The sequence below is a fragment of the Castor canadensis genome, chromosome 3, assembly GCF_047511655.1.
Source record: "Castor canadensis chromosome 3, mCasCan1.hap1v2, whole genome shotgun sequence".
NCBI lineage: Eukaryota > Metazoa > Chordata > Mammalia > Rodentia > Castoridae > Castor > Castor canadensis.
In genome coordinates, this window is record NC_133388.1 from 136,191,595 (window position 1) to 136,216,297 (window position 24,703).

The 24,703-nt window shown below is 39.0% G+C and overlaps 1 pseudogene; it reads right to left on the bottom strand.

Annotated features, from left to right (window-relative positions):
- Positions 1 to 13,361: 13,361 nt before the first annotated feature.
- Positions 13,362 to 21,679, bottom strand: LOC109696903 (myosin light polypeptide 6-like; annotated as a pseudogene).
- Between the last annotated feature and the right edge of the window lie 3,024 nt (positions 21,680 to 24,703).

Genomic DNA, 24,703 nt, shown 5'->3' on the forward strand with positions numbered 1-24,703 from the left:
AAATACTAGCAATATTATACATACAGAGAAATATATGCACAGCATGTGACAAAAAATGGAACTCTAGAGGAGACCAAGGGAGGAGGAAAAGAAGGAAAGAAAGATAGCAAATAATAATGAAATACATCACATCTGTGCAGGAATAAGACACAAGGAAACATGCTGAAAACTTAACACAAGATGGGGGGAAAAGGGAGAGGAAGTGCAGTGGAAGGGGTTGACATTAACTTAAACGTGATGCATGTACAGGTATAATACCAAGGCAAAAATCCCACTGGGCAATGAACAGATACCTAATAAACACAGGACAAGAATGAAAAACAGGTCACTCGAAGGAAAGATGGAGGGTAAAAGAAGGAAGTAAAGAAGGTGACTATGGATGATGTACTTTCTATACAAAAATGAATATAGAATCTCTAAGTCTATTGAGATCACCATAAGAAGAGGACTAAGGTAGAAAGGAGAAAAATGGAGGGGATGAACCAGGTTGGGATATCGTACATGCATACATTTACATATATAAATATCACAATGAAACTCTCTGTATAGATACCTTAAACAAACAAAAATGTCTTTTTTCAAAAACAGAGGACAGGAAGGTAAAACAGGTCCTTTCTGGGAACAGGTACCAGTGAGAGGGAGGAGGATGTAAGGAAAGGGTGTGGGAGGGTGAATATGTTGGCAATACTACGTACTCATCCCAGGCACTGGTGGCTCACACCTATAATCCTAATTACTCAGGAGGCAGAGAATAGGGGGATCATGGTTCAAAGCCAGCCCAGGCAAATAGTTTGCAAGACCCTATCTTGAAAAACCCCCCTCACAAAAAAATGGGGGGCTAGTGGAGTGGCTCAAGGTGTAGGCCCTAAGTTCATGCCCTGGTACTGAAGAAAAAAGAAAGAAAGCAAGCAATATTATGTACTCATGTATGAAAATAGAAAAATGAGACCTAGAATAGGGGGAGGAGGGATAAAGGAGAATGAAGGAGGGGTAAACTTTATGAAGATATATTATAAGTGCTTTTGTAAATGTTACAATGTACCCCCAGTTCAACAATAATATGATAATAATAAAAAAGAAATATTTGAAGCAATAATGACTGAGAATGTTCCACAATTAATGGTATACACCAAACCAAAGATCCAGGAATTTCAGCAAACACCAAGCAGGATAATTAAAAATCTACTCTTTGGCATAACATATTCAAACTGAAAAAAAACAGAATAAAAAGAAAGACAAGGAGAAAACCTGGAAAGGAGTCAAAGGAGACAGACACAAATTACAGTAGACTTCACAAAGAGTGAAATGATATTTTTAAAGTGTTAAAAGAAGCCATTAGAGTTGTTGGTTACATAGGTATTTGACAAACCCCATGAAATCCCACTTTAAAATGAGTACTTATCATTTTATGTGTATTTGCTTTCATGTTATTCAAGTTTTATGTCCTATAGTGGTTGTCGTTGTTTTTTATATGTCCAATGTGGGTTGTGACTAAAATTTGGAAAATTAAAAACAAAGTATTAGTCAACTGTTAGCAAGAAAACCAATCTCTAGTAATTGTTCCCTATTTAGTCTTCTCTGCAGAAGTCCATCTCATGTAGCCCTCTGCTGTGCAGAGCCCAGCCCTTGCAGCCTAAGGAAGATTCACTATCTGTGAAATCAGTACCTCTTTAGCTCTGGGTGTCCTACTACAAGGAAAGGCAACAGCTTCAGGCCCACAAAATCAGAATCTGCCTTGGGCTTACTTCATATGACACAAACACTCATCAATTTGGGGAGACACTAGGCTTCTCTACAGCCACACTCTGCAGCAGTGCCTGGGCCCATCGCGGCCCATACCACAGCTGAGCACTCTCCCTGGCTGCGGGATTATGCCTTTTCCTATTTGTCCATTCATAGCATGGACAAGCTAGCATGAAGACACCGTATGCAAATATAGTCTCCCTGCTTTCTTGACTGCCATCCTTATGTTGTCTTCTTCTACCTGATTTGTTATTGGAGAGGATATTTGTTTTCTGCTTTCTCCTAAGAAGTGGCCCATCCATTTCTTTTTCTCTTTATCCTATGTGTTCGCCAGACTTCCATCACTATAACAAATATTTGAGATAATCAACTTATAAAAATAAGTTGATTAGTTTTAGAAACTAACCTAAAACTCTCATAGTCTTAGAGGCTCCAGTCTGATTCTTTGCCCTGTTTCTTTTGGGCTGGTAGTAAGGAAACACATCTGGAAGGAACACATGGCAGAGCAAAACTGCTCACCTCAGGCCTGTAAAGCAAAAAGGAGAGAGAGGAAGGGGCTGGGGTTCCAGTATCTCCTTCAATGTCTTCAATGTAACTATGCCCCCAGTGACCTAAAGACTTCTTCCTCTACCCAACCTCCCAAAAGTGCCACCTTGGGTACCAAGTTACTAACACCATGGGCCTTTGGAGGACTTTAACATCTAGCCTAATTTCTTACAAGTGAACCTACTGATGTATACTGGTCCTTAACAAATCTTACTAATCCTTGAATAAACAATTTTAAATGTTAAGCCTAATTAAGCCCATTAACATCACTACTTTTCATTTTGTATGTTAATGGGAACACACACAGGAACTACTATAAGTAATGACTCTCATAAGAACAAAATTAGTATTTATGGGTTCTAATTAAGTTTTTGCTCCCAGATGTTTTTTGTTTTCACTGAAAATAGTGAACCTTTAAACTAGAGAGGGAAATAATAAAATGCTGAAATAATTACAAGAAAACTGATGCAAGAATGCAGTATTTTATGTTTCAAGGTTCTGATTCTTCATAGCCTTTCCAGTGTTCCATGAGCTAGCCATAGGAAACACAAATTCACCATGAGGCAGAAAAAGATAACAATAAATAATAAATTTAAATATACTATGGAAATGGTAAATACTTATTTTACATGTCAGTTTTGTTCATTACTATTTTTGTCATAATAATACTGACCCTTGGGACTAGTCTGTATGAAGTGCAGAATACTAAAAGCGTAACACTGAAAATTTTTGTCACCTTCAGTTCGGCTAGGATCATTAATATCAGAAGTTGTTCAAAGCCTTTAGAATAAAAACTTTAAATAATGTCTCCACGTTCAATGGAAGGTTAAAATAATAAAAGGAGGCTGAGGTACAGCTCAGTGGTAGAGCTCTTCCTAGCATGTGCAAGGCACTGGGCTCAACCCCCAGCACCACAAAAATAAATACATAAATTAAATAAATAAACAGTAAAAGACACTGGGACCTGTAGAATTTCATTTGGACTTTGTATACTGCACTCGCACAAAAATAAGGATTTATTTTCCTCTAAAACACTCTGAAAAAAATGCCTACAACTGCTTAGTTACTGCTGAGAGAAGATGTCTCCATCTATTTTGGTGACCCTGCAGCTTTCTCTCCTTAATTAGAGTCTCCATATTGTCTGGCCATCTGCTTCTGGGTCTTGTCCAAGTGATGGTGATGAAAGGGTTTTTATGATCTCATCCATTTAGTAGGAGGTTAAATTCCACATTTATCTGATCAGGACAAAATGCCTTCAGAGAAGACATGTGGACCCCCATGGCACTTCCAGTGTGATGGCTGAGTATTCCCTCTGGCTTCAGGGATTCTACCTTTTACCATTTGACCATTCATAGCAACTAGCCTGAAAACAACATATGTGAACATAATTTTCCCTACTTTCTCAACTGCTGTCCTTATGTTGTCTTCCACTTGCTTTGTTACTTGAAAGAAATGTTTGTGTTTTCTCCATGAATATCTGCTTTCTCTTACTTGAATCTTTTGGCTACAAGCTATAGTTCTGCTTGGGTAGCCACCAGCCTAGACTAACTCTTTGAGCCCAGCTTCTCATTTTTTCATATTTGGTCAAATGCTTTAGTGCATTGTTTGCAAAGAAGGCCTTCAATACTTGCTCTCATGCCTATTCCTCCTCATATCAAGAGATGAATCCTACTTGTCCTCCATGAAATCTGGAATGGCTTTATAACTTGCATTGATCAAAACGATAGGAAAGAAGCAATCCTGTGCTGGTCCAGACCTGTGCCTTCAGAGGTCTGAGGGTGAATGCTTCTGCTACTCTGGAACCTGGCTGCCATGGAAAGAAGTCCAGTCTATCCTACATAAGAGAGCAGCCATGAAAACCAGTTCTGGAAGAGACATCCATTGGGAAGGAGAGGTCACATGGAGAAAATGAAGGACTCTGACAGATGCTAACTCTATAAGAAAGAGGCCCAGCCAGTTCACCCTTGCAAAGGCACCAGACTGTGACTGAGGTCATCTTAGGTTCTGCATCCCTAGATGGCTGCCTCAGCCATCAGAATGGGAAAAGATATTTTCATCAAGACATGCCTGAGTTCCTGACCTACAGAATTGTAAGCAAAGAAACAGTTACTACAAATTCCTAAGTTTGGAGGTGGTTGGTTATATAGCAAAATATAGCTGACAGAAATACTGTGATAAATCATTATAATAATTTCCTCCAAAGATTGATGCTATTTTGTATCTATGTCCCCAATTCACTTTTATAGAGCAATGGTCAGGTCCACAGTCTCTAAAACTGTTCTACCTGGAGTCAATTTAGGCTCTCCCACTGATAAGATGAGTGAATTAATGCAAGTTTCCATGTGTGCAAAGTAGGGATAATAACAGTAAAAACCTGACTGGGTTGTTGTGAGCATTCAGTGAAATAATCTGCATCATATATACTCAGAAAATGTTGGCCTTATTTTTTAAGGGCATGAGATTGGTTTTTATGGAAGTCTTTACAAGTTTTTAAATGAAGTAATTTTCTTTAAAGATCTTTTTATAAAATGAAACTGAGAATGAAAAACCCACATTCCATAGTTCTCCAAATCTTCTTCAGGGGGTTGTCATGGTAGTCCTGGAAGGATTATAGAGGAAATGGTATAGAGCATTTTTTATGGGATAGATCTGTAGGAGGGAATACTTCTAAATGCTCATTTAAAATAGTTTTGGGTGATGTTTCAAGCTCTACTTTAAAAAAGAAAATTGCTACTTCCAATTACTTCTTAAACTAGAATTCTTAAAACTTCAGACCTCTTGTCAACATGATGGGCACCCAAATACTTGTTTTATATCAATGTTGTACAACAAAAACAATGATAAACAATACAAAGTACATGAAAATGGCTCTGGTGTTAACTTTCATAGAATAGAGTGAGAGGATCTGTTGAGGTGATATGGCACTGGAACTGTAGAAAAGGAATTAAGCAGCCCCCTTAATCATTGAAAGGAAAATAAGAAAATTTAATGAAAAGATATTATGTCTATATATCATGAATTTGTACATTGGGAATAATAAGCAGGTAAAGTGTCCAATTTCTTGCATTATAATGCAAATAATTTCTTTTAATTGGTGAAGGGCTCGCACCTCAAGAATTTTTTCATACAATTAAAGTATCAAAATTGTCAAGATGGTACATTCAGAGTGAAGTATTCTCTTTAATAACAACAAATAAGATGAAAATTCTCTAGCGCCAGAGACCACAACCACAATTCTGGAAAATGTTTAATAATGAGCACAGAAAATACTAATAAAAGAAATTTATACTCTTTAATAGTCTTACTCAGTTCAGGTTGCTATAGCAAGATACCATAGACCAGGTAGCTTACACAACAGAAATTTATTTCTCACAATTCTGAAGGCTGGGGAGTTCAAGATCACGATGTCAATAGATAGAGTTCCTGGGAAGGGCCCATTTCCAAGTTTGCAGATGGACATCTTTTTTGCTATATTCTGACATGAAAGAGAAAGAGACAGAGACAGAGAGAGAAAGAGAGAGAGAGAGAGAGAGAGAGAGAGAGAGAGAGAGAAACAGAGCAATATGAAGCAAGATCTCTGGTGTTTTTTCTCATAAGGTCAGTAAGCCCAGCATGAGGACTCCACCCTCAAGTTACCACCCAAAGACCTCATCTCCAGACACCATCACACTGAGGATTAGTGCTTCAATGTGTGAATTTGGAGAACAGACATTTAGTCCAAGCATTAAAGAGTGACTGTGACACATATTTCCCAAAAATGGCCACAGTAATTCTTCTTATCTCACATACTCTTCCAGAACCTTGCCAGTCTCCTATAAGTAGAGGGCAGCAACATTTGTTCTCCTTGAACCTGCAAAGGTCTTTGTTACTATGTCAAATAATAGAGCAGTGATTTTTACCTAGAATTATTTTACCCCTTAGGGAACATTAAGAAATGTCTGGAGACATTTTTTGGTGGTAACAACTAGTGGAGAGGGTACTGGTACAACAAATCAGCCTATAGTGCACAGCATCAATAGTGCTGATGTTGAGTAATCCCATAATAGAGTGTGGTGGGAGTGGTGACTCTCTAGGTTAGGTTCTGGAGGGCAATGCAACTTCTACTTGGCATGCTCTCTGGGTAGTTGTTTACCTTTGGAACTCAGTCACCATGCAGTGAAAAACCCAGGCCACACGGAAAGATCCATATGGAGAAGAACCAAAGTTCTGGCTTTTCACTTTTTCTGAAGTCCCAGCCAACAACTAGTATTAATTTAGCCAGTAATGTGAGTGTGTCATCTTGCAATCAAGTCCTCTGGCTCTCAATTAAGCTACCCAAGCTGATGTTGTATAGAACAGGGATGAGCTATTTCCTATGAGGTTGTTCAAATTGTAGATTCGCAAAGAAAACAAATGATTATTGGTTTTTAATTCACTAAGTTTGGAAATGGTTACATAGCAAAAGAAAACAGTCATATCTGTTTATCTATCTACCCACATACCATCCACCCATCCATCCATCCATCCATCAGTCTAATCTCATGAGGTACAATGATTAGCATATGCATAAATGATATTATGCTGTTGATAAAACATTTCTATAGTTTATTCTCAAATGCCTTCTTACCTAGTAAAGAGAAGATTGGAGGAATTTGTGTAGCAAGGAGACCTTCCTAGAGACCCCTTAGTAACGGGTACTAGTGTTCACCTACAGAGATAACTGTGAATCTAGTGTGAAGAACATCTATATTCTTAGGCCAGTAAAATATAACACAGTAAAAATAAAATTGAATTCTAAATTGTATAGCAAGAACATGAAAGAGCATAATTATTGATCCTTTCATAACACTTCTGAAATAAATATAAGGTTTAGACTCATTCAGCAGAATGGGAATATTATTTTTAAAGAATCAATACATATATTATATAGCTATAATGCTTTATAGAAAAAAAAATTTCCAATAGAAAATTGCCCCGGGGGCAAATTAGTGAAAGAAATTTAGGTAATGGCTTTTATTTTTATTCAGAATTTCTATATTACATTTCAAAAATTATATCAAGAAACTTTAATCAGGCCATTGCATTCTAAATAAAATAATGATGGCACCTGGAATGTTTTTAAGATTAGTTGGAATCATAGAATTTATCAGAATAGTCAACATCCCTGCCTTCATAGTACATTTTGAATTTTATTTATCTGTTGAGATTAAGACTTTTTTGTTAAAAGAGTCTCACATGATTAACATTTAAAAATCATAGTATCAAGGTAAAGAAGGCCATCTTCACCTCACTCTTATAAAAACATAAATGTCTTGCTTTTGCTCTGAGTTCTTTGTGGAATGAAATTCAATTGCTGGCTGGCTGGCTGGATAGATGAATGGATGAATTGATTTGTAGATATGACAGATAAGTAGAAAAGTAAATATATAAGTAAGGATATGTAAGCAAAAACAAACCGGGTGTGGTGGGCAAACACATAATCCTAGCTATTCAGGAGGCAGGAATAGGAAGATTGCAAGTTCAAGGCCAGCCTGGGCAAAGTTAGTGTGACCCTGTCTCAAAAGCAAAGCAGAAGAAAAAGGCTTGAGGCATAGCTCAAGTGCAAAGCCCTGGGTTCAATTTTCAGTTCTGGAAAAAAAAAAAAAAAGATAGATAGATAGAGCCCAGAAGCTGAGGGTGGGGGAAGTGGCACAAATAATGTACACACATGTGAGTAGATGTAAAAGTGATAAAACTAAAAATGAAAAGAAAACAGATAGAGATAGATGATCATCTATGACAGCACAAATTAATTTAACTACGATTTTTAATCATCCCAATTTTCTAGGTAAAATTTATCCCTGAGAATCTGATAATGTGACTCTAATCTCTGCCTAAAACTAGCCACCTTGTTATTCCATCTCTTATTGGCTGCTTTGTTCACTAGCCTCACGTATCTCTACCTACTAACTAGCCTTAGATCATGCTGGAGAGGGGTGACTAGGAACTTTTATAAACATAATCTGTGGACTTATTCCAATTGTCTCTCATCAGTTGTCTTGCACTATTCCCAAATTCTCTTAATGCCTCTATTTCTTGAAATATGAACACTTCCCTTGTTCTTGGGAATATGTGCTAGCTTTCCATCACTGTGATACTGAACTTATAAAGATAAAAGGCTTATTTTGGCTCACAGAATTAGAGGTTTTCTTTCCATGACCAGCTAGCCTTATTGGTTTTAGGCCTTTGATGAGACAACACACATAGTGGGAGCATACAGCAGAATAAAGCTACTCACTTCACAACTAGTAAATAAAAGAGAATTATCTCCTTTTAGGGTATGCCCCCAATGACCTAAAGACATCCTGTTAGGCCCTACTTCTTGAATGTTTCACCATCTTCCAATAATGCCATGCTTAGGACTAAGTCCTAAGCAGTGTCTGGGAGACACTTCAAATACAAACTATAGGGCTGGGAGTATAGCTCAGTGGAAAAGTATAAGCGTTAGGCCTTGGGTTGGATCCCTGCCACACACAAAAAAAGAGAAAAGGCCAAAACTATAACAACATAGTTCCTACCATTGTTTGGTGCTGGCTGTCCTGTTGTTTATAATCTTACAGCTGTGTATGTTCTCCTGGGAAAGTCTTCTTCAGCTCCCTGAACACACATTTCTGATTCCTTGTCCAATCCATTGACATCCTCATCCTTCCCACACACAATAGCTCCATAACTTTCTCCACCCATCCCTGCCACAAGGCCTTGAACTCTGTAGTAGCCTCATGCTACAACTGCCACATACCTTCTTATAAACAGAAGAGTGTACAAAAATCTTCTAGAAATATTTCAGAAATAGTAACACAGATTAATTTCTGAATTGGCTTAATTGGTATATTTAAGTCATTTTAGGATAGTGTTCAATCATGGTGAAGGATCACTTTCTTTTTTTATTTCCTGTCTCTTCTGGGCATATGCCCATATGAGACTTGCCATTTTGAGTTCAATAACATCTGAACTTTTCTAGACCTTTGTTCAACAATACCAGCCCACTAATTACACACTGGGATATCTCAGCAATATTTAGTTGTTTTAAAAGTTTCTAAGTGCTTAATCTCAGCTTTGTACCTTGTAGGCCAGTAATCAATAGATCACAAACCCACCCCAATTGCAGGCCGTACTCTGAGGAGCCCTGAGCTAGAAGATTCAATTAGCTCTAGTGCCTTTTTTCTGAGAGCATCACTGAACAAAAATATTAAGTGTAGGAAATTTTGAGTCTCTTTGCTGGAACATTTTATTTGTGTGTGTTTTACATTTTGAAGAGTCATTTTAAGAGTGAAAAGAATAAGAGCTTGGCATCAATGCACCTGCACTCCAACCCTAGCTCCACAATTTCCTAGATGTATGGCTTTAAGTAGCCTCAATTTCCCTCGTTTGAAATGTGCAAATAACCTAGCACTAGGATTGTGAGAAGCTTAGCCTAATGATATTGTAAACACGTAGCACAATTGCCTACAATGTAGAAACAAAAAATTGCTATTATTTTTATTTTGTTTGTTTTTTTGTGCTGAGAATTGAACATGTGGCCTTATGCATGCTAAGCACATGTTCTACCACTGAGCTGCACCCCAGCTTCATTTTTAATTTTTTTTTTCTTTTTTTGCAGTACTGGGGATCAAACTTCATGCCTCATGCATGCTAGGCAAACAGTCAACCACTGAGATCCGTCCACAACCCAACCATTATTTTTAAATTGTCAAAGCTGCCTTGCTATTTTCATAATATCATTTTCTTCAAGTAAGTGTTAAAATGATCTTTTTCAAGAGCCAGGTATGGTGACTCATGCCTGTAATCCCAGTTGAGAAGCTGAGGCAGGAAAATCATAAATTTGAGGCCACCATGGGCTACAGAGCACAATCTAGGCCAGCCTGGGCAATATAATGAAATCCTGTTTCAAAACAACAACCATAATAATAAAAAAAACTTCTCTTTTCCTCTCTAGCTAAAAAAGTGTCATTTAAAATGTCTAACCAGCTGGGCACCAGTGGTTCTTGCCTGTCATTCGGGTTACTGGGGGGATTGACATTAGAAGGATTGTAGTTCAACGCCAGCCCGGGAAAATAGTTCTTGAGAACCCTATCTCCAAAACAACCATGGCTCAAGCAGTAGAGTGCCTGCTATGCAAGTGCGAAGCACTGAATTCAAATCCCAGTCCCGCCAAAAGTAAGCAAATAAATAAAAGTCTAACCAATGTCTTCAAACTGCAGTGATCAAAGTGGTTATCTGAATAATGAATTTTAACCCAGCAATTATAAATTTCTCCAATATATACTGGAATTTATTTCTAGTATCAAATGGTCTGAAAGAATTCATGAAATCCAAACATATCTGACTTAAAACTAGAACAACTGTCCTGACAACCATTGGAGCAGCTCGATGAAAGCATTTGGAAAGCATCAGAGGTCTGCAGTCCTCATTCCAAGCCTCTTGGGAGGACATGGAGGCATGTGCTGGAACTGGTCTCACTGAACAAGAATAAATTTTGCACTAGGTGTCTTTCTGAATTTGTCTCCTTTTATCGGGCTATAAGAAATAAGATGAAAAATACTGTTAGTACAAGTTAGCCAAGCTACTGAAAACTGGATGGTTTTCAGTAAAAACTACTGGGATGGTTTAGCCAAGCTACTGAAAACTGAAATTTTAACACAAAATGTCTCAAATTTGTTCTTCTTTATGTTTTAGCTGACTTGTTTGATATATGACTCATATATACATACAGTTGTTGGGAGAGGCAGTAGCCATTGGCTTGAACATCCTAACCTGTTCTTACTGGTTGTTACTGGTGGCTCATGCCTATAACTGTAGCTCCTTGGGAGGTTGAGATCAGGAGGATTGTGCATCAAGGCCAGCCCCGGCAAATAGTTTGTGAGACCCCCATCTCCAAAATAATGAGAGCGAAATGGACTTGAAGTATTCCTCAAGTGATAAAGTGCCTGCTTTGCTAGCAGGGAACCCTGAATTCAAACCCCAGTCCCACCAAAAAGTAAAAAATAAAAGAAATCCAAGGCCCCATTAGCTCTTTACCTGGGTCGTTTCTCAGGGTTGTGATGTAGAGAACATCCTTGAGGCAGTACCCCCAAACAAAGAGAAGCTTTGCTTATCAGCCACTATAAAATAGTGGATTCCTCAAGTTCAATATTCCTAAACCTGCAGGACTGCTCAGAAACACTGAGACAACTCCCTGCATGCCTAGTACCTACCTAGACCCTCGTGTCATCCTAAAGGGACTTGGGGGAAAGGGAAGAGGAATGCAATATGGTGCTTGTGCTTGCTATGCTATGAGAAACTGTTTTGTCTCTGATTCGGAAGTATTGTGTCTTCTGCCAGCATCTATACAACAGTAACAGGCTTGTAAGCAGTTTAAAATCTCAGATTATTTATAGTTTTTTTTATAATAGTACACAAAAATATTGAACAGAAATAAAGCAATGAACAAGAATAGGGTAGGGAGAGTATTCTGAAACATAGAACAGAGTTCTATCACTTAGCTCTCTCATATATATATGTTTCTAAAATATTGAAGGGAATTTTCCAGATCTAAGCCTCTGGATTAGTGAATGGAGGTTCACTCCACTCCATTAGCTTCTCTAACTTTCTGCTGTTGTCAAGACACAAGGAAGGAAAGTTCTGAGAGGCCAAAATAGTCCATCAAAGCCTGTTGTGACAAAGCCTCCAAAGCACAGCAAATTCCCTTTAAAAATATTTTCAGGGCTGGAGGAGTGGCTCAAGTGGTAAAGCACCTACCTAGCAAGTGTGAGGCCCTGAGTTCAAACCCCAGTACCACCAAGAAAACAAATACTTTCACACACATAAAAACCACATTTAAGGTTTTTCGTAGCAGCAGTCGCTGCAAAGCATTTTACCTCTGGTAAGATTTGGGCAAATAGCAATAGTAAATTAGCATAATATAGGTCACTGTTTGATATTTCACAAAACAAAAGGCAGCATTGGTTTTATTTAAATTTTTATTTAATAAAGACATTGTAAAGATAATATAACTATGAAGTAACAAAGGCTATTCAAAACTCTGTCAGTGTTTTTGACTTATGTGAGACAAGTTTTCCAGATGAGGCCTATGAACTTTCTTCAGGGCAAGAACAACCACAAAATAGGATTGTAGCTATACCCTAGTTTTGTTTTTTGGGTTTTTTGTTTTTGTTTTTGTTATGGCAGCCCTAGGGGTTTGAACTCTGAGCCTGTACCTACTACATAGGCACTCTTACTGCTTGAGCTCCACCAGCCCTTGTTTTGTGATGGGTTTTTTTGAGATAGGGTCTCACAAACTATTTGCCAGGGCTAGCTTTGAACCAAGATCCTTCTGATCTCTGCGTCCTAAGTAACTAGGATTATAGACATGAGTTTACAAAAAAAAAAAAAATGGCAGGGCTGGCACAGGGGCTCAAGTGGTAAACCGCCTGCCTAGCAAGCATGAGGCCCTGAGTTCAAACCCCAGTACTGCCAAAAAAAATTTTTTTAAATGCCAGATGTGGTCATGTATGCCTGTAGACCCAGCTAGTCAGGCAGGAAGATCATTTGAGCCCAGGAATTTGAGGTTAGCCTCGGCAACATAGAGTGCCCATTAATTTTTCTTATAAATTAATTAATTAATAAAAGCATATGTTCAACCATGCAGATTGATAGAACAAATAAATTTGAGGATGATTTTTAAATCATAAAAACTGTTTTAGAAAAGCATTACTTTAAGTTGGTGGTTCTCAACTGGGCAATTTCCCCCACTCTTGCCCCCAGAGGACATTTGGCAATATCTGGAGATATTTTGGGTTGCCACAGCCAAGGTGGGAGAGGTGTTACATCTACTGGGTAGAGGCCAGCGATGCTACTAAACGCCCTATAATGCACAGGGCAGTCTCCCACTAAAACAAAGAAACTCCTGGCCCTAAATATCAATAGGGCCCAAAAGGAGAAATCCTGCTCCAAATAGAAACGTTTTTAAAAATGTATTTGAAATTGGTATTGGTTGAATAATCGCTAATCATTAATCATGACTTAGTAAAAACCCACCTACTTTGGGGAAGATGAGGCACAGGCCACAAGTTTCTTTAGTGAATGCTGATGGCAAACATCACCAGAGAGTTCTGCTGGGAAAGGTGCTGGACAGAGTGCCTACAAAGCCTTTGGCCTAGATACAAAGTCTCACACATGGAAGGGAACAGGCTATGGGGATACTGGGGATGCCCTCTGTCATTCAGCACCATATGCATGAGCTCTTCATAGATACAACCATTGCTGTCCTTTTCCCCCGCCACCAGCATCTCTGCTTCTTTCTGTGTCATGTCCTCACTCAGTGTAGCAAGGCCATAATAGATATTAGCACCCATGGTGGTGTTCTTCTCTTTCTTGCCAAATACCTAAAGTCTTTGACATGATCCTTCTACATTCCCTGTTCCTTGTTATTGGCCACAGTCTACAGCACGGGCTAGAAGTGCTCCAGGGCCCTATATTCATCTCATCACTTTTGGGATGCTCCACAAACTTGGGTATATCAGTGTTGGTGAGAGTCAAGCCCATGGTCTTCGCCACATCCTCACACTGTTGGCGGCGTGGTGCAGTCTGTGACCAGAAGACTTCCAAACTCTTTGTCCCACGTGGAAGAGCCCGTGGCAGGACATGTGGGTATAAATGGAGTTCATTAAAAGTTAGGGAAGGGAAATAGAAAGGGAGTCTGGTGGGGCCCGGTTGGAATCTGGAAACAGAATGTGTTTCTCTTTTCTTGGTGCTTTTAAAATTTACGATAATTTATGGGAAGGGAGGAACCAGGTGACTTCCATCCAGTAATGAACGAGTGGGGAGGTTCCTGGGCCAGGTGAGAGCAGTCCTGAGCCTGAAATGTAATAGTAAGTTTCTATGAGTCCTGAACTCATAGCCTGCCTCAAATTCCCCCTGAGAGACAAGATCCTAAAAAACTCATTGAGGTTGCTGAAGAACTGGGGTTCTCTTTTCTTCTGAATCTGCTTTGAGCTGACAAGGGGCAGCAGACCCTAGCTGCAAGGGGAAATTGTCTCTCCTGCTTCTTTCCCTTGAAGCTCATTTGGACCCAAGGTGTCTAGACTAGACTATGGTTCAGTACAATTAAGATTCCTCATGGAGATCTGGGTTGCTCATGGAGATCTGATTCATCTGCAGAGATCAGTAACCCTGTTGCCTCATGGTTTGGGTCCTTAAGGCTTTTATCCAGGAAGAGATAAATCTGGTTTAGAAGGCATGATCTGAACATAAGTATTGATAGGAGCATCAGAAAGGGCCCTGCAAGGTGTAACGGGGATAAATCTAACTTTTCACTTTGAAAAGCGGCAGAGAGTCTTCTGGTTAATTTTTTATAGGCGTCTATACCTGTCATTATTTTGACGCTTATATGGCCCTCTGTTCAGACTGCCACTGTAGTGGACAGTTAAGGACCAGTTGTTTGGGGTAATAGCTATATAAGGAGGCAGGCATATCATGGGGCAGGTGCTAGTCCAATTAGAGGGTAAACATCAATTAGGAGTCGGTTCTGTTCAGAAAGAAGACTCACAGCATCCCTAAGCAGAAGTTAGATACTATTGAAAGTTATATTGCCCTTGCTTAAACAGAAGGCCTTGGCCAAAGACAGTTCATCTTTTTGCCAAAAGCTAGAAGGCTTAAATATTAGACCACATACATAAGAGCAAATTTTTAAAATCTCTTGGCTTTGCTTATTTTTAGAAGCCTGGCATAATTTACTTCATCTAGATCTGGAAAATCCCCTCATTTGTGAGACCTTTTGAACTGTCTTGGGTGGTTGAATGCCACTTGTCCCTTTAAGAAGTTGGGAGATGCTGACCGCTCAGGGATTGCAACCTATTACATTGTTTCTCTGAACAGTTGCCTCTGAAGATTTTGTCATTTGGCAGTTTTGTCCCCCTAGCCAGGAGTAGCTTCTTCCAGAAAGTCATAGCTTCTTCTAGAAAGTCAGATTTGTCCCACAGAGGAGGGACAATAACACATCAAATAGATTGAAAGTCAGGGCCACACGACCTTTCTGGCCAAATTAAGCAACAAAGAGATTTATTAAAAATGGCTCTTAGGCTGGGCTTAATTAAATCTAATTGTCTATCCCATAGAATATACTGACACCTTTAAATTTCTGTAAAGTGTCAGCAGACAACAGTCATAAAGTTTTCACAAGGAAAGTACAAAACAACCCCAATAATTAAGAATCTCTGTCTGACTGATAGGTAAACACTTCTCAGAGTCATTTTTCATGGGTTTGTCTGTAAATGTAGAAGGATTAAAACTGTAATGGCAAAACTTAAAGTAACCATGGTTAACAGTTTAGCAATTAACATAAAAGTTTAATTACTTTCAATTGTATATAGTAGTATTAAACCCCTTATTACAATGTGGGAAAAGAGACTAAGACACTAGCTTGGTATAGTGTCTTTTTATAACTCTATTTAAGAGGGTTTATATACTTGAAGAACATAAAGACACCTAAAATATAAAGGACCCAGTAGCAGCATCACAGTTTAAACCTTGAATTTTGGTTAAGTAAAGTAACAAGTTAGTGGTTATCAGTACTGTCGATATAGTACTGACAATTAAAAACCCTAAATTTTCCAATGATTAAGAGAAGGCAGTATCAGTAATTTCATATAGGCCCTGTTTTAATGCTCAATTGCATTAAATATGTACATATATTATATGTATTTTATATATATACATACATAAACACATATAGGTACATACACACACGCACATATATATGTATATATATATATAGAGAGAGAGAGAGAGAGACATGTTTATCTAGCCAATGTCAGATAAACAAATGTTTATCTGACAGACATAAGGTAAACCAATGTTTATCTGCAAACACATGTTAGTCCTAAATGGCAGAACTTTTAGCATTGGTCATAAAGAGCAGAAATGTTAAAGACCTTATTAGATAGAATGTACCTTAGATAGAAGAACAATAGCTGTTTACATGTATACACTTCTAGCTCCATAAATGACTTATAACACTTAGATACACATAGAAGGCACTAGCAGTATTAGAGCCATTTAAAAGAAGTTTTACTGAGTTTAAGTTTAGTTTTATTAGTGTTACCAAAATAATACCTTAGGGTTTTTGCATCCAGTAAGTGACTAATTTAGGCAATATGCAAAGAATAGTAAATAATTTTAAATGGGCTATGAAGAGAACTAGTCATCTTTTTTGTTGTTGTTGTTAGCAGAATCAAAGCGCTCCCAGTATTTAAGGATATAGCCAAGTGAATATGTTGGCTTCCCCTATGCTAGCTGGTAGAAAAAGAAAGGGAAAGGGAAGAAAGGAAAATCTACCCATTAAGAGAGAGAACCATTGTCCTAAGGGTCATCCTCCACCCCTACACAAGGACTCCTGAATGGAATTTGCTAAGCTGGCTGGTGGAGAGAGAGGAAAAGGGAAGAAGGAAAACTCCCCTTTGCAGTAGAGTGAGACCATTCCAAGATCCTCAAGACATCCCTCTTACATCAGGGAGGCCTCAGTTGCAGGTCCTTTTCACCTGGCTTGCCATAAAGGTCCTCAGCAGATGTATCTGCAAGACAAAGTGGCAGGGTCCCACAACTTTATAGTTCCCCAAAGGACCAGTCTCTTACACTACTGCATGAAGTTTCCTAAATGGATGCTGATCCTGAAAGCCAACCCAACTACTAAACATCAGAACTGTCATACACTGGGCAAAGAGGCTGATACCAAAAACAACATATAAGATAAAAAGATAACAATAGAAAGGAAGACAGTCTGTTGAGTGTTAAAAAGGAAACATATTAATATGAACTTTTGTAACCAATACAGAACTATCAAATCCAAATCACACCAAGGTCAGTTTGGCTGATAGAAGTTAGGAGTCAATAATGGGGAAACAGCTTTTTTTTTTTTTCCAGGAAAACACTTTATTTTTTTTTCTTTATTTTTTTTTATTTTATTATTTATATGTGCATACAAGGCTTGGGTCATTTCTCCCCCCTGCCCCCACCCCCTCCCTTACCACCCACTCCACCCCCCCTCCTCCCCCCCACCCCCTCAATACCCAGCAGAAACTATTTTGCCCTTATTTCTAATTTTGTTGTAGAGAGAGTATAAGCCATAATAGGAAGGAACAAGGGTTTTTGCTAGTTGAGATAAGGGTTTTTGCTAGTTGAGATAAGGATAGCTATACAGGGAGTTGACTCACATTAATTTCCTGTGCGTGTGTGTTACCTTCTAGGTTAATTCTTTTTGATCTACCCTTTTCTCTAGTTCCTGGTCTCCTTTTCCTATTGGCCTCAGTTGCTTTTAAGGTATCTGCTTTAGTTTCTCTGTGTTAAGGACAACAAATGCTAGCTAATTTTTTAGGTGTCTCACCTATCCTCACCTCTCCCTTGTGTGCTCTCGCTTTTATCATGTGCTCAAAGTCCAATCCCCTTGTTGTGTTTGCCCTTGATCTAATGTCCACATATGAGGGAGAACATACGATTTTTGGTCTTTTGGGCCAGGCCAACCTCACTCAGAATGATGTTCTCCAATACCATCCATTTACCAGCGAATGATAACATTTCTTCTTCATGGCTGCATAAAATTCCATTGTGTATAGATACCACATTTTCTTAATCCATTCATCGGTGGTGGGGCATCTTGTCTGGGAAACAGCTTTTCAGTATAAGAAAACTGAATAGTTTTGGAGCATTAGTTTAAGTAGTAATAGAAAATCCTTTTGGGGGAACAAGTATATTTTTTAAAAGATAATAATAAACCAATAAGATTAATGTCTCAAATGATTAGATACAGAAACAGAGATAAGAGAGTAAGCATAAAGTTTGAAAACCCAATGACTGAGAGTCATGGCTTGGATATTGATAAGAAACCACAACCTAGACTGCTGATGTTAACAGAATGGCTTGGAATACAAAGCAGATTTGTTGTTGACCTGCATGCAAACCTTACAGCCCAAGAATAATGGGCTCAGTAATTGAGAGTTAATGACATGCACAATTCAGTATTTTAGGATTAATCACTTTTTAGTAGACCCCAATAAAAACTTAAGGTTTCATCATCTCATCTGGAGGATGAACTTTTATTTGGTTTTGGTAAAATTTTGTATCAGCCTATAGCACCAAAAATCCCTGACAGTTATTTTGATAAAACAGAAACCTATTTTTAAATACACATTAGTACCTTAAATTTTGACCACAAAAAAACTCTCTAGGCAAACTTTAAACTACAGCCAACACAATCATACATATATATAAACTTATAAGCTATGAAACCTTAATCTGTACTTTGAAACAACCTTTGTAAAAACCTGAGTTTCAATAACACTGCTTTTAATAAAACTCTTAGGAAACTTATACCTTAAAAGACTCAGGAAGAAAAGCAAATTAAACTATTTTTATAATATAATCTAAAAGAACACATGGGTTAAAAAACCTAATTATAAAGGAGTTGAATGTAGATTACACACATGATGGAATGAAACAGATTATTGTTCATAAATTTTTAGTCCAAAGGCAGAGAACATTTAGGTCTGGTTGGGATTAGAACTGTAGATATTTTTTTAAATAACAGTTTTATACATTAACTTTATAAAAATAGTTTAAGAATCATCCTAATGCCATTTAAACACTATGAAAAAAATGTCAATGTATGCATGCATATATGAGCTCAAGAAAAAGTAAAAATTAAGTGGCCACAATTGGTAGGAGACAGACCAAGACATACACAGAAAGCACACAATAACACACAAAATGATTGCATTAATTCAGAGTACAGTCTTAAACAAAGCATTTCTTGTCATTAATTTTACTAGGTTAGCCAGCTAGATTCTAAGTACTGTATAACAGATCTTTAACAAAAATACCCTACCTTTTATCCAATCCTTAACAGATTAATGTGTAAAACTATATTAACTTAGAGAATTTTAACCAACAGTTAGTTGTAATTTTCCTAGACGATGGCAAGGTGGTTGACACCCATGAGTTTCCTACCCCTAAGGAGTGACAAGATGGCACTAGACACGTGGTGGTTTCATCATGATGGCAGCTTGCCCTGGGACCACATTATAGGAATTAAAGACACCACTCCTGAGAGACAGCTGTTACTGCCCATATGAGTTCCTAATAAAGAGACCAATAATTGAAGCAAACTAAGTTGGGATTTGAATTCGTGGCCTCACACTTGCTAGGCAGGCATTCTACCACTTAAGCCATCCTGTGAGTCCTTGTTAGCTTCCCTAAAGAAAGGAGACTTAGAAATTATCTTTAGAATCTGGCAAAAAAATCCCATTAATACTATCAGTGAAGGGCACCAGCCGCTTACTGGTGGACCCCGGGCATGTGTTCCTGAGACAGGAGAATGTGACCTTGGGTGAGCACTTCTGAGACCCCTGCAGGTCATGGGGACAAGAAGAGTGCAGGCAAGAGTTGGAATCAGATGCCCAGGACAAGCAGAAGCATGGCAAGTAGACAGAAAAGGGAGTGGGACACAGGAGGAAGAGGAAGAGGGCTGCAGACTCATGGAAGTCATAGGAAAAAGCAGTCCAGCCTGAGGCTTAGGTCCATGGATGCCATAGCTGGTGCCTTTAGTTACTCCAGGTGCTATGGGGCCATGTGGGTGGTATGTCTTGGGCACACCCGGTGCTGGTGCTGCCTTTTGTCTGCACAGCTCCTGACAGTGGCGGGCTCCCTGGCCCACCTCAGCATTGGTGCATGGGTGCCACTGCTACTGCTACCACTGCTGGCAGGGCCAGAGACTCAGGGGCACGGGCATGCATCCCTGGTCCTTCTGATAGGTAGCAGGTAGGCATAAGAGGTAGCCATGAGAGGAACACAGGAAGAAATCATTTTAATTTAACTTTCCAAGTCCACTAAACTCTTTTTAAGATCAGGTAGCCAGAGCCCAGAGGCCATCAAAGGATGTTCTAAAGTTAGCCACTACCTTAAAGCTTAATTCACTCTACCCAAGAGTAATCCACACCCTAAATATCAACTATATCTAGAGCAGGGAGGTTTTCATGAGTGAATTTAACAAAACAAAGACCCAAACCTAGGAGTTAGACAAAGCAAAGGCTAGGAATTTCAAACAGAAATTCTCCATCAATTAGAGCAGGAACTAGTAGATTACTCAATGTCTCTCTGAAAAATACAATAACCCAAATCCAGGAAATCACCCCAGAGACCAAAAGGACCCAAAGCTAAGAGTCTCTTAATAAATATCTGACCTTAAAACCTCACCCCATTGCTCTCACTCTAGAGACGACCCACCCTCAGTCTGCAGAAAGCATATTCTTTTTCTAATAAACTTTACTGTTACTTTTACTGAATCTTCTCCTGCTAGATGCAAGAACCGAGGTAAATTTTTAAGGCCATTTTTCCAGTAGCACCTCTGAAGTTTAAGACCTTGTGTGGGTGGGATGGGGTATGCTACTCACTCTCCAGGACTCTGCCAGTGGCCCATAGTACATGACAGATTAGAAGGTAGGGATGGCTGAGGGGACTCCAGCCCAAGTGCTAGGGGAGATGGCTGCCATGGCTCATGGGCCTCGTGGCTGCCTGGGCCTGAGGGTCAGATACAGAGGAAAAAGAAGGGAGAAAGGGGAACAAGGGAGAGTGCATCATGGTCTTAAGGCAGCCAGCCCCAGAGGGAAACCAGGATAACTGTAGGATGCGGAACTAGTTCTGCAAGCCATGGGGGGAGGACAAACACTGCTGGGTCTCAAAGACTGCCCACTCCACAATACAACCTGTGGGCCTCAGAGGGAGCCCTAGTGTCAGGCAGACAGGACTGGGTCCAGTGTCTCCCAGCTGCATTCCCTGAGGGCAGAGATCAGCTCTTCCTATGGAGTCTGAGGGTCACCATTTCTCCTGGCTGACTTTGCCACATGATGGCGGCGTGGTGGACTCTGTGATCTGAAAACTTACAAATTCTTTGTCCCAAGTGGAAGAATCCATGCCAGGACAAGTGGATACAAATAGAATTTATTAAAAGTTAGGGACGGGAAATACAAAGGGAGCATGGTAGGGCCCAGGTGGAATCTGGAGGCAGAGAGAGTGTGCTCCTCCTATCAAGGTGCTTTAAAACTTACCTTAATCTATGGGAAGGGAAGAACCAAGTGATTTCCATCCAATAATCAATGAGTGGGGAGGGGCATGGGGTTACCTGATCAGCTGAGGGCAGTCTCTGAGCCACAGGATGGTCAATCTGGAATGTCATTTTAAGTTTCTGTGAGTCCTGAATTTTCCCTAATTTTAACCTGCCTCCACACTAACTGTACAGGATCTTACCATCACCTGTTTGGTGAAACACCCAGAAGACATCCTTGAATTCTGCCATCTGGTCCTTAGTGAAATCACTCTCTTGCAGGACATTTTCCTGAAAACCCATCTACTTTTTAAATTTTTGTGATTCACTTAAATTGTATTTAAAGTGAACAATTTCACTCCTACCCTTGAGGAGAATTATTGACAGGTCTCTGACTTCTGGTGTTCACTTTTAGGCTATATGACCACTTTAATGGACAAATTACAATATTCAGTCTACAGCAGGAAAGGCGGGGGGACCAGAAAAAAAACAGAGAGACTGTGTTCTGACGACAAGACAGGGAGCGGGGATGGCAAAGCAGAGAGATAAAGCTTAAAGAATTGAAACATGAAGGTCACATAGCACTGGGAAAATGAACTAGCCAGTGGAGTCACATGCAGCCACAAGTGGGTCCAGCTTTGCTTTCTGCTTCTGTAAACTGCTTGCAAGGGTATATAAAGTGAGACCCCTTTGTTCTCAGGGCTCAGGCTTTGGAGATGAGTCCACTGGGTCTGTGCTGGCACAATAAAAGTTGCTTCCTGCTAATCTGCCTCAGTGTCCCCATCTCAGCTCCTAATTTCCTGCAACATTTCTTGGGGGCTCATTGGCCAGGATTGTGGAGGCACAGTGAGTTATCACCTCCCTTGTCACCAGGGTGAGATCCCACAAGGTGCCAATGGACAGCTTGATCTGGAGGGGGATTCCTCCTCCCAACGAGTCAGGGCAAGGGCCTCAGATGCACAAAGGAACCAGCGAGGGGAGGAGACCACTGCTCATCAGACTGATAAGAAGCCAGGTTCGAATTCAGACCTGCCTCAGGAGGCAGAAGGGGAGACTGATCACCTCCCAGAGACCGCTAGTAACCGCCTTTTGGGGTGAAGCCATGTCTCTCAGGTTCAAGGAGTGGGGCGGAAGTACTGTGATCTACAAAAGAACGTAAGACACCTCCGAGAGTTAACAGGGCATTGCGCTTTTCCCAGGAAATAGTCACGACTGAGGTTAAGGGATGGATAACAAAAAATTCAGTTCCAAAGTGGGGAGACTCCCAAGAGAACAGATGCATCATCCACCATTCCACCGGATAGCCCTCTGGGCATAATTTAAACATTTTTTTCTTTTTTTGAGAGTGCATTCTTTGTGTGTGTGTGTGTGTGTGTGTGTGTGTGTGTGTGTGTGAATTTGTTTAAAGCACTGGTCAAAATTTAATTTGCTCCTGCAATTCCAGCTCATTTTATGTGCACTTAAATTGACATTTTTTTCTGGCATGCTTAATTTATAACACTTTTTGTGTGTGTATGCATAAGCATCTTCAAAATGGTTCTTAAACTGCTGCTATAAGGTTAATATGACTCTCAAGGTAAAAAAAAAAACAGGGTATTTGTTTCAAAGAGCTCTGTTACAAACTGCTTAGGCTTTTTACATTTAAATATGTAAACATCTTGAGGATGGTTCTTATTATAAAGTAAATGTAAAAAATTATTACTCTGTTCTACTGCTACTTTTTAAAAAACAGGTTTTCAAACTTATTTCAGTCAGGTCTCACTAGGACGCACGCATTCAGGGATTAACACACTCTGGTTTAGACCAGAGTTGGGGTGGGGAAAGGGAGGCTACAGTCTGCAACAAAAATCTTAAAATTTGGGCAGCCAAAAATGACCTTAGCCTATTTCATTCTGTCATAAACAAAATCTGGGATTTAATTCTCTCTTATAATACATGGGTCTATTTACAAATGGGCTTAACTATAAATTGCTTTTATATAAAAATAATTTTAAGGTTGCTTTCTTTCTGGGTTTTTTTCATACAAATATAAGGTTCTAAGTTAAAAGGTTTTATGACTTAAAACATAAGTCATGTATGTATGTATGTAGGCTATTTAAGATATGGTTTTTAAAATAAAAGGATAAAAATACTTTTAAATTGAAAAAGAATAAAGACAAGCTCCCCCAGAAGATACAAAATAAGATGTCGCAAAGATACAGAGTAAGTTGTCATAAAAAGATAGAGCTTACAGATCCTATGTAACTGATTAATTTAACTAATCCCAGTTACATTAAAGGTTTTGTAAGGTCAAATTTTAATGTATTGATGTTAAACTAAAACTTAATTCTCTATGCTCATAACAACAAGACTATCTTTAAAATATTGTATTGTTCTTGATAACATTTACAAAAAAATTATGTGAAAATGGTTTTTGTTTTGTCAAAATAACTGTCAGGAATTTTTGGTGCTACAGGTTAGTCCACAAATTTGTCAAGACAACAAGAGTTTATTAAAACCCAGAGAGACAAGAGGCAGCTGAGCACAGGGAATACTGCTACACTTACATGAAGGTTGAGACAGATTTGCTTATTTAAAGCAAAGTGAAAAGAAAAACAAAGCCAAATTGCACCCTCCAGATAGGATTAAAAAAACTCAAAAAGGAGCACTAAACTGTAAGTCAAGATCTTCAACTTTTATTGGAATCAACAGAGTCCAACGTTAGTCCTACTCCTTCCACATGGCAGGCAGAGGGAATTTTTGGCCTGGGATGTCCAGATTGAGCCTGTTATTTTAGGGGGACTCCATTGACTACAGGTTGGTGGGATCCTGCCATGAGCCATTCGTTAATGTCAACAATCTGGGATATGATTCCTTATCAACATCTAAGCCATGATTCTTGGCCACTATGTCTCCTAACTCCATACTTAGTCCCCATAAATATTTACCTGTGTTGTCTGGTGATTTTTTGGGGGGTTTTGACTAATAAGGAAACTGAGTTATGTTCATTTAAGAGTTGTTTTATGTAAAATTTTCTAGATGACCTCATGGTTAAACTATTGTTGTCTTGGGTGATTCTAATGCAGTGGTATCCTATATGTGTCTGTGAGTGGGCTATTTGGGGTCACTGACACTGTTCTCCTTCCCCAACTGATGAAAAAAACCTTAGGGTTTTACTTCAAGAGCAACAACTAAACTATAAATATAATTTAGTTTATATATATATATAATATACATATATATATATATATATATAAACTCTACAAAGCTATGATGCTATTGCTCGTTCCATATCTAAATGTATTAATGTTTTTCAAGTATATCGAGTCTTCTAAAATACAAAATTTA